This window comes from Nuphar pumila, chromosome 9, assembly GCF_984573655.1.
Source record: "Nuphar pumila chromosome 9, dmNupPumi1.hap1.1, whole genome shotgun sequence".
In the NCBI taxonomy this organism is placed as follows: Eukaryota; Viridiplantae; Streptophyta; class Magnoliopsida; order Nymphaeales; family Nymphaeaceae; genus Nuphar; species Nuphar pumila.
Window position 1 is genome coordinate 45,068,832 of NC_143257.1, and position 10,731 is coordinate 45,079,562.

Here is a 10,731-nt window from a genome sequence, read left to right on the forward strand (position 1 = left end):
ACCTTTTTCAAAGATCAACCCTCGTGTTGATTCTCTTTTCCAAAAGAATAGGTTTTCAACTATTATATTCAAAGATCAACCCTTGTGTTGATCATATTTTCCAAAATTGGTTTTTCGAATCATTATGTTCAAAAATCAACCCTCGTGTTGATCATATTTTCTAAAAAATTGGTTTTTGAACCATTACATTTCAAAGATCAACCCTTGTGTTGATCATATTTTCTAAAAATTTGGTTTTTGAACTATTGCATTTCAAAGATCAACCTTCGTGTTGATCATATTTTCTAAAAATTTGGTTTTCAAACCATTGCATTCAAAAATCAACCCTTGTGTTGATCATATTTTCTAAAAATTGATTTTGAATAATTACATTAAAAAATCAACCCTTGTGTTGATCATATTTTCTAAAAATTGATTTCGAATCATTGCATTCAAAGATCAACCCTCGTGTTGATCATATTTTCTAAAAATTGATTTCGAATCATTACATTCAAAGATCAACCCTCGTGTTGGTCATATTTTCTAAAAATTGATTGCGAATCATTGCATTCAAAGATCAACCCTCGTGTTGATCATATTTTCTAAAAATTTGGTTTTCAAATCATTGCTTCAAAAAAATTAACCCTTATGATGATCTCTCGTGAATGATCCCCTTTCAAAGATCAGCTCTCGCAGTTAATCTTTCTTTCTAAAAATGATTATTCTCATATTCTTCTCTCATTTTAAAGATCCCACATGCAGGCAGGATCAAATTCTTTTCTCAATTTTTATCAACTTTTTGTTTATCAATCTTTATCAGTTTTATCGACTTTTATTCTTTTTTATTGATTGTTCATCCATTTTATTAATTCTTCTTGTCAATTCTTATTTCAAAAATACCCTTTCAGGTTAAGGGATAAACCTGATGCCTCCTTTCAATGAGGTATTATTTTTATTATTTTTCCCCCCCTTCAGGTTAAGGGATAAACCTGAAACCTCATCCTACGAGGTCCTTCTTTCTTCAGGATAATGGATAGTCCTGAGTGTATTTCTCTTTTAAAGCTTTATTAATCTCTGCTAAATCTTTTTTTTCATCCAATTTTATCAATTTTTAATTAAATGTTAATTCTTTCAATTCTTTATCAAAGCTTTTCATCAACTTTTTGCCTAAATTTTATTCCTTTCCCATTGAGGATAAGGGATAATCCTGAAACCACTCATAGGAGCAACGATGCTACCTGTGAGAATTCATTTAGAAAGATAAATTTCATAATTTTCCTTGATTCTTCTTAACAAATCTTCCATAAATTTCTATCTTTTCTTGTCAGTTCTTCGCAAATATTATATCTTCCCCATTCAAGATAAGGGGTTAATCCTGAAAATCAGGCCACATACAGCTTAACTATGATGGTCTATTTTAATCCACAAGTTGAATCCTTTCTTCTTTAGGTTGAATTCCTATAGAATCAAAAGCTCGTAGGTTGAACCCCTGTCAAACCAATATGACTCATAGGTTAAATCCTTTCTCAAACCAAAATTCCTTCTTAACCCGATCGATCTTTAGGCTGAACTCCTACTGATCATCGAGCTTTAGGTTGAAACCTTACTGATTCGCAGTACTTAGGTTGAAATCCTTTAGGACCATTCCTTCCATCGATCTTTAGGCTGAACTCCTACTGATCAGCGATCTTTAATTTTGAAATCCTACTGATTCGCAGTCCTTAGGTTGAAATCCTTTAGGACCATTCCTTCCATCGATCTTTAGGCTGAACTCCTACTCATCAACAAGCTTTAGGTTGAAATCCTACTAATTCGCAGTCCTTAGGTTGAAATCCTTTAGGACCATTTCTTCCATCGATCTTTAGGCTCAACTCCTACTGATCAGCGAGCTTTAGGTTGAAACCCTACTGATTCGTAGTCCTTAGGTTGAAATCCTTTAGGACCATTTCTTCCATCGATCTTTAGGCTGAACTCCTACTGATCAACGAGCTTTAGGTTGAAACCCTACTTATTCGCAGTCCTTAGGTTGAAATCCTTTAGGACCATTCCTTCCATCGATCTTTAGGCTGAACTCCTACTGATCAACAAGCTTTAGGTTGAAATCCTACTGATTCGCAGTCCTTAGCTTGAAATCCTTTAGAACCATTCCTTCCATCGATCTTTAGGCTGAACTCCTATTGATCAAAGAACTTTAGGTTGAAATCCTACTGATTCGCATTCCTTAGGTTGAAATCTTTTAGGACCATTCCTTCCAGCGATCTTTAGGTTGAAATCCTACTGATTCGCAGTCCTTAGGTTGAAATCTTTTAAGACCATTCCTTCCATCGATCTTTAGGCTGAACTCCTACTAATCTGCAAGCTTTAGGTTGAAATCCTACTGATTCGCAGTCCTTAGGTTGAAATCCTTTAGGACCCTTTTCTTCCATCGATCTTTAGGCTGAACTCCTACTGATCAGCGAGCTTTAGGTTGAAATCCTATTGATTCGCAGTCCTTAGGTTGAAATCCTTTAGGACTATTTTTTCCGTCGATTTTTAGGCTGAACTCCTACTGATCAACAAGTTTTAGGTTGAAATCCTACTGATTCACAGTCCTTAGGTTGAAATCCTTTAGGACCCTTTTCTTCCATCGATCTTTAGGCTGAACTCCTACTGATCAACGAGCTTTAGGTTGAAATCCTATTGATTCGCAGTCCTTAGGTTGAAATCCTTTAGGACCATTTCTTCCGTCGATTTTTAGGCTGAACTCCTACTCATCAACAAGCTTTAGGTTGAAATTCTATTGATTCAAAGTCCTTAGGTTGAAATCCTTTTAGGACCCTTTCCTTCAATTGATCTTTAGGTTGAACTCCTACTAATTTGCAGTTCTCATTTTGAATCCCCTTCAGACCATTCATAAATAAATTTGTAGATTGAATTCCTACCAATCCATATTCTTCTGTGGTTCTTAGGTTGAATTCCTATCAAACCAAATTCATCTTTCAAAAAGTAAATCTGTAGGTTGAAATCTTGCCGATCTATATTCTTTTGCGGTTCTTAGGTCGAATTCCTACTGAACCAAAATTCATTTCTTTCCAAAATTTCAGTCTATAGGTTGAATTCCTACCGATCTATATTCTTTTGCAGTTCTTAGGTTGAACTCCTATTAAGTCAAAAATCGTTTTTCCAAATTTTAATCTGTAGGTTGAAATCCTACTAATCCATATTCTTTTTATGGTTCTTAGGATGAATTCCTATCGAACCACATTCATTTTTCAAAAAGTAAATTTGTAGTTTGAAATCCTACTAATCCATATTCTTTTACGGTTCTTAGGATGAATTCCTATCGAACCGCATTCATTTTTCAAAAAGTAAATCTGTAGTTTAAATTCTTGCTGATCTATATTCTTTGGAAGTTCTTAGGTTAAATTCCTATTGAACCAAATTCATTTTTTCAAAATTTTGGTTTGTAGGTTGAATTCTTACCAAATCAAATATTCTTTTACAGTTCTTAAGTTAAATTCCTATTAAACCAAACTCATTCTTCAAAAATTCAGTCTATAGATAAATTCTTTTGCAAATTCTTAGGTTGAATTCCTATTAAATTAGTTTCATTTTTCAAAAATTCCATCTGTAGGATGAATCCCTACGGATCCAATATTTTTTACGACTCTTAGGTTGAGTCCCTATTTGGTCAATGTTGTGTGATAAAACCCAATATTTTCATGTTATTTCTTCCAAAATTTCAGCTAAAGGATGTATCAAAATCCATATTGAGTGATTATTTCACAAAGAATTCTCAAAAAACTTTGCCAATTCGCTAAAAATACTTGTTGATTCTAATAAATCTTACTACACAAAAGAATCACCTCAGATTACCTCTAATATTTCTTTCCAAAAGGGTGAAACTTTTTGCAGAAAGAGGTAAAATTCAAATCATTTCCTGTTGATCAACCAAAAGGATGTAAGAAATGTTCTCGGTATGATTAGTGAAAGAAATCTTCAATGATGTTGAAAAGCCAAAAGCGAATTGATATTAATCATTGCTATGGCGCATGTTTTAAGACGACTTTCTAGCAATCAGGCAGTGGAAATATCTCGAGCTATAAAAAGAATTCACTCAATCCATGTCTTCTTAAAGTTGCAATCAAATATCCGCAAAAGGGATCTCTCAATTGTCGTCAAGATGAAGACGAATATGCGAGCTAGACCCCTGGGGCCAAAGAAGATTTGAATCATCTCCGAGATGAAGGAGTTTGTGAAGGATCCTTCCAGGGAAAGTTTAGATCACCGTTGAGATGAAGGCGAGTGCGATGAACCTACGGACAAACCCTAAAAGATCATTGATTTCGGCTATCATCTAAAGACCTTTTGAGCCAATATCATCAATAGAATCCCTAAGATAAAAGGAGGATCGGAACATCTCCAAGATGAAGGAGTTTGTGACGTACCCTTCCCCGAAAAAGAGAGAAAAGTCAGGACATCTCCAAAATGAAGGATGATGTAAAAGCCTGAGAAAGTGTAATGACTCAAAAAGAGTGCAAAAGGATCATCATGGGAAAACACTCAGATATCAAACTGCCAAAGTTGCCAGAAGTCAGCTTTTCTCATGAAAAATTCCTTTATCAATATCTTTTCACTACTTGCTTTTATGAAATTAAGGATATTTCTTCTATTCTCATATCAGGGAAATGGATAGCTTCCTTGAAGAAAATCATCAGCGCTAAAATTTTGAATTTGACTCTTAGAACTGAGGAGTTAACCTCATTGGAGGAAATACTCTAGGTAAGAGAGGGAATATCTTTGCACATACGTGCACATTTCCAAGCATTTGAATCAGCTATAATTTTATCTTATTGGCAAAATTTTCTGGCTATTCCAAGAATGAAATAAACATTCAATATTCATTTTGATGCAACCTAGCGTTGTTTATATCTTTCAGAAAGAGTTGCCTCATTCAGTTGAAGTATTTCTTCCTGTCCCATCACGATTTCTTCAGTCGAGAATTCCGTATGGTCGTTCCCACTCAGGTTAAGGGTCAAAACCTGAATTTTTTGCGAAAGGTCATTGATTTCAAAAGCTATTTCAGTCTCAGCGATGAGACGCCCCAATTCTTCCCCTTTTCAAAGCTTTAGGGAACCCTATTTTTCGCCTTTCGCAAAACCCCTTTTGGATTTATTCGTCCAAATTCCGAAGGTCCCATTATGGTTTCTCCATTTGAGAAAACCCGTATGGTAGATTTTCTATTCAGGTTTAGAGTTAACACGGAACCTTGCTTCGCGAGGTATCTTCCTTGCAGGTTTGGGTTAAACCTGAGTCTCGTTCCAACGAGATTCCTCGTTCTGATGAGATGTTTCCTTCCAGTCCCATCATGGCTCTTCCCATCAAGGAATCCATGTTTCATATATCCATTCAGGATAGGATCTTACCTGAGCTTCATTTCACGAGGCATTTCCCAAAATGTCCCATCAAGGTTCTCATGAATTCCTTTCCTCATTCAATTCATTTTGATATATCTTTGTCCCATCCAGGTTAAGGGCTAAACCTGAATCATTCCAAAAAAAACATATCTTATCTCACCCATGAGACTTGATCGAAATTCTTATTTTTCACCATTTTTCAGGATTTTCATCCAAAGTCCCATCACGACTTCCTCATTTTCTACTCAATCATATCATTTTCGAGGATTTCGTCTCCCCAAAATCATTCAAGATAAGGTTTTTAAGCTTGAAGAGTCACATTTTCAAACTAATTCTTCCACACCCAGTTCAGATCTGCTGACTGGGGCATTTTCAAAATTTGGAGTGTTATCTTTGCCACTAAGTTCGGTTTTCAACCGGCTTAGTAGCAAAGAGGGGCATCTGTGAACACCCCAAATTTTTCAAAGGTTTATAAAATGACCTTTTTGCCCCTGACTCCATCTTCTAAGAAAACCAAAGCTAAATTTCAGTCATTCTTCAGGTTTTCTGGATTAAATTTCATATTGATATATTCAAATTCGATTTCAGAGCTGAACCCAGTGTTTAAGGTTCAAATTTGAGCCTCGTTATTCAAATTTACAAAACAAAATTATAAAATACCAAAAACATTTTCTGAATGGCTCAAATAGCTCATTCGACACCCATTTGGATCCACTATTTTTATATTTTCTCGATTTAAGGTCCAAACCTCGAATATCACCTTAAATTCCAGATCCAAATTCGCTCTCTAAAGAATTTTTCATAGAAATAGCTTTTAATTCTCAGAAGAACTCTCTTTTGTAAATATTTTTGCAAAAATACAAAAAAATCAGTTTTAAATCTTTATTTCCTCGCAAATCTTAGGATTTTATTCTAAAAATACAAAAAAATGAAAAAAACAACACAAAAACCAAAAAAATCAGAAAATATGGAGCTCAAAACCTTTTAAAAACTTGTCGTTTTCTAAAAACCTCATTTTAAAACCATTTTTTTATATAAAATTTTTTGTCGAAGGAGCCTCTTTTTGGAAAACCCGAAAAAAAACAATTTTTCACGAACCTTCCAAACCCTCCCTTTTTCTCTCTCTCGCCCGATTTCTCTCAGAGCTTTTCCTTAGAAACCCTATCTCTCCTTGGCAGACTCTCAGCCTCCCCTCCATCGCACCCCCTCTTCTCCATTAACCACCCATCCTCCGAACCCCCTTCCATCGCCCTTCATCTTCAACTGATTTCACCTCTCGAACCTTCTCTTCCTCCTTAAAAGGGCACGCAGGAAGCCCCATTCGCTCGCCCGTTATCACCCCCGCACCCTTACTCTCATCCACTGATCCGTCTTCTACCCTTCTGTGCCTTTTCTTCCTCTTCCCATTTACCCCTCTTCTGCACTTGGGTTCTGAAGGAGACTTGCAGTTGAAGCCTCATCTAAATTACCTCCAAGCTTCAGAATCTCTGAAGAGCCATGATCAATCAATCTGGCAACAATCAGCGTCTTCAATTCCGGCAATACAAGCAAATCAGTGACAGAGGCGAGACCTCTCCTCCCCCTTTCAAAATTCCTGCAAGATTACGGTAAGAATTCCTCCTCTCCCTTCTACTTCTTCTGATTTGTTTTCTTTCTTTTTTTGGGTTTTCTGTTTTTTTTTTCCTCTTCCATAAAAAGCACCGTCGATAACGTTGAGTTGCCTATGGCAATTCCAACCTACCTTGTGCAAAAGCAACGAAATGTTCTCGTTCCAACATCGTTTTTCCTTTTTTTTTTATAATTTATTATCGAGTTTCAATGTTTTTTTTTATATGCATGTTGTGATTACGATTTATGTTCCATCTTATTTCCTCTTCTTTATTTCAGTTCTATATTGTATTTTCTTTTCAGTTTTCTTATTCTTTTATTCTTTCTTTCTTTTCTTTTTTTTTTTCCTTTTTTTTTTTATTCGTTTGTTAAGTTCCGTTGTGTTATGATCAAACATCTATTTCTACTTAGTGTTTTCCCTGGGTCAATTTACATCTCTTATGTTACATTCTCTTTCTTTTATCATTTCATTCACTGTGTTCATCGTGTTGTTTCATGAATACGACTATTTCTTTCTGTTTGAATCTCTTCCTTCTTAATTTCAGGTATGACCATCGGCTGTAAGAATCATTTAGGATCATTATGATGAATGCAGTATATAGGATTCCATTGTCATTAACATAATTTAGGCATCTATCGAGCCATCCACCCATTAGGATTCGTGTCTCCTCCATTGCAATTTTGAAATTATAAAGTACATGCATCTATGGATCATATGTTGAGGCTTTGCATTTTTTTTAGGTATATACCCCCGCTCATCTATTCATCCCATACTCTCATTCAGATTCATGCTTTTCGTATCTCCTTTTGAGTCACTTTATTTATTTATTTATTTATTTTTAGCATCTCATTAATAGCATCTTGCTTTGTTTCATCGCTGCCCCATTAGCTTCATTGCTGTTAAGACGCCCACTGGTGGCGTGTCAAGCCCTTCATTCAGCCTCTCCTTGAGCTCAAGTTCTGGTGCTTCATAGCAAAAGCGTTCTGTATTTTATTTTATTTTTTCTGTTATGACATTCCTTTTAGTGCCTGATGCTCTAGTTTTCTGTCTTATACTGTTGGGTCACTGGACAATCCCCTTTGTCCTTACCATGAAATGCCAGATTCTACACATGGGTAAGTATGAATGTGTATCATTCAGCAAGCAAGGGTGCACAGGGAAGAAACCCTCTGCTAGCAACGCTTCCAAAGTTTGATCCCTAGGTGTCGGCCTCGAATTAGGAAAAGATACAGGACTTCAGACTGTGGTATGTATTCCTCGGACTTAACTCTATGTTTATCAAAGCTACTCTTCTCATATGGTTTAGCAATACTCTCTAGCAATGAAATGAATTCAGCAAGTGATTCAACCTGTTTTGGATTTTGAGTCATTATGTTCTGAAACTTTACTCAATGGTCTTAAAGATAAAATGGAAATACCACAGGGGTACAGATGATGAACTTCATTATGGGACCGTCATTCACCTCTTGCGCTGTATTTATCGATCTAGTGGTAACAAAGAGATACAGCATTTCACAATTTTAGAGTCATGAGCAGAATTTGTCAATGTTTATCTTTTACTATTACCTTTGTACCTGTGAACACTCCAAATTTTTCAAAGATTTACAAAATGACCTTTTTGCCCCTGACTCCATCTTCTGAGAAAATCAAAGCGATTTCAAAGCTAAATTTCAGTCATTTTTCAGATTTTCTGGACTAAAAACCATATTGATCCATTTAAAATTGATTTCGGGTCTGAACCCAGTGTTCTAAATCCAAATCTGAACCCCGTTGTCCGATTTCCAAAATAAAATCGCAAAAATACCAAAAAAAATGATTTTGAAAGGCTCGGGCGGCTCATTCAGCACTCTGATGGATCCTCGGCTCTATATTTCTCAATTCGAGGTTGAAAACCTCGAATATGTCTCAAAAATTCGGACATAGACACATTTTTTGAAGAAATTTTCTCAAAATAGCTCAGAAAAATTCCCTTTTGTAAATATTCTACAAAAACACAAAAATTAGTTTTAAATCTTTTATTTCTCGTAAATCTATAGGATTTTATTCTAAAAATACAAAAAAAATAGAAAAATAACATAATAACCAAAAAAATCAAGAAGAGCTACAAAGAAAACGGATGATTTTCAAGCATTTGAAGCCATTTTACCAGAAACCTCATTTTCAAAACCATTTTGTAAAAATTTCCTAAAAAGAGGACCATCTTTTTGAAAAAAGGGAAAAGCTTTAACGGGTTCCTCCCGCACCTCTTTCCTCCTCTTTCCATCGTTAATCTCAAAACGGCCTTCTTCGCTCTTCACCCTCGATCTTCAACTGACCTTCTTCTCGAACCTTCGTTCTTCCCCTTTAAGAGCAGCACTCGGGGAAGAACGAGGGATCCCATTTTTTTTTTTCGCATCATCAACCTTCTCTAAGTAATACATCGTTCATCGGGTTCTTCCTGAGAACGAAATTTTCCAGTCCAATTTTCACCCAACAAACCGCCCCTCCAAGCCACTGAAGGACTCCTTCATTCCAGATTTCTGCTTCGACCATCGATTTTTCTTGAGAATAAAGGACTTCAGTCCATCCAGCATCTCTCTCATCCAGGAATTTCACTGGCGATCGGATTCTCCATCTTCCCTCCCCTGCAAGGACAAGAAGAGGAATTCCCCCGCAGCCTCCTGTAAGGGATTCAATCCTCCACAAACAAGGTGAGTGCTCTTTTTCTTCCTCTCCTTAATCTTCCCTCGGTTTTCCCTAAAATCCGACCCTTGCCCCATCAAAGCACCCGTAGTAGTGTTGATTTGTTTGTAACAAATCAGGTTGCTTCTGTGCGACATTAACAGAATGACCTCATTCTAACATTCCTGCGTTTTATTATCTCATTTTTTTTTCTTTCCTTGAACCTCTGCGTCAGCATTTTTTTTTGGCCTTTTGATTGGCGCTCTGCATTTCTATTTTTCGCATCTTATTTCTTTTATTTGTTATCATTAAGTTTCTTGCTATTTTATAGTGATATACCTCACCTTTGTGCTCTGTTTTCTGGTTGATCAGAAGACTATATGTATGTTCCTCCTTTTCGCTATATTTTCATCCATATCAGATTTTCCTGCAGGTTATCAATCTTAGCTTTTATCTCTTATGTTATTTTGGGAAATCGACCCCTGTCTTTATTCGACCATTGTAGTTGAGTTTTTATTAATACAGTAATTTCCTTTTTTGAATATAAGACATCATGTCACGAAGGATCTGGAAGGCTATTCAGGTGTCCTCAAGTGAATATCATACAATAGTTTGATAATCCTATCAAGAGTTGTTAAAAGTGACCCCTGGTAAGGTCGATTCACCCGATGGCCATCTAATCATGTGTGATGTGAGTATCATCGTGCCTAAATATTCTCACACCTGTATGTTAATAATAGACCCACATACATCTATTGAGAGTGTGGTTACGTTCATGTGCTAATATTTGTCTATCAATTCAAAATTGAATGGATGATCTATCCCAACCAGTGAATTGAAATAAGGGATCCTAAAAACTGGTGATGAGCATCTAAGAGAAGTGACTGCCAGAAGGCCATAGATCAAGAATAAGCAGCCAGGTTTAGTGCGTGAGAAGAGTCCATGAGAAATGGCGATCATATCCCGCTTGGCGGAAGTGTATTGATCAAAGCTTCATAAAGGAAGCTACAGGTAGATGCAAGATTTTCAGGTCACAATGAAGGTTGTCTCCTTTTGCTTACTGATAAATTGTTGAGCGCAACATTT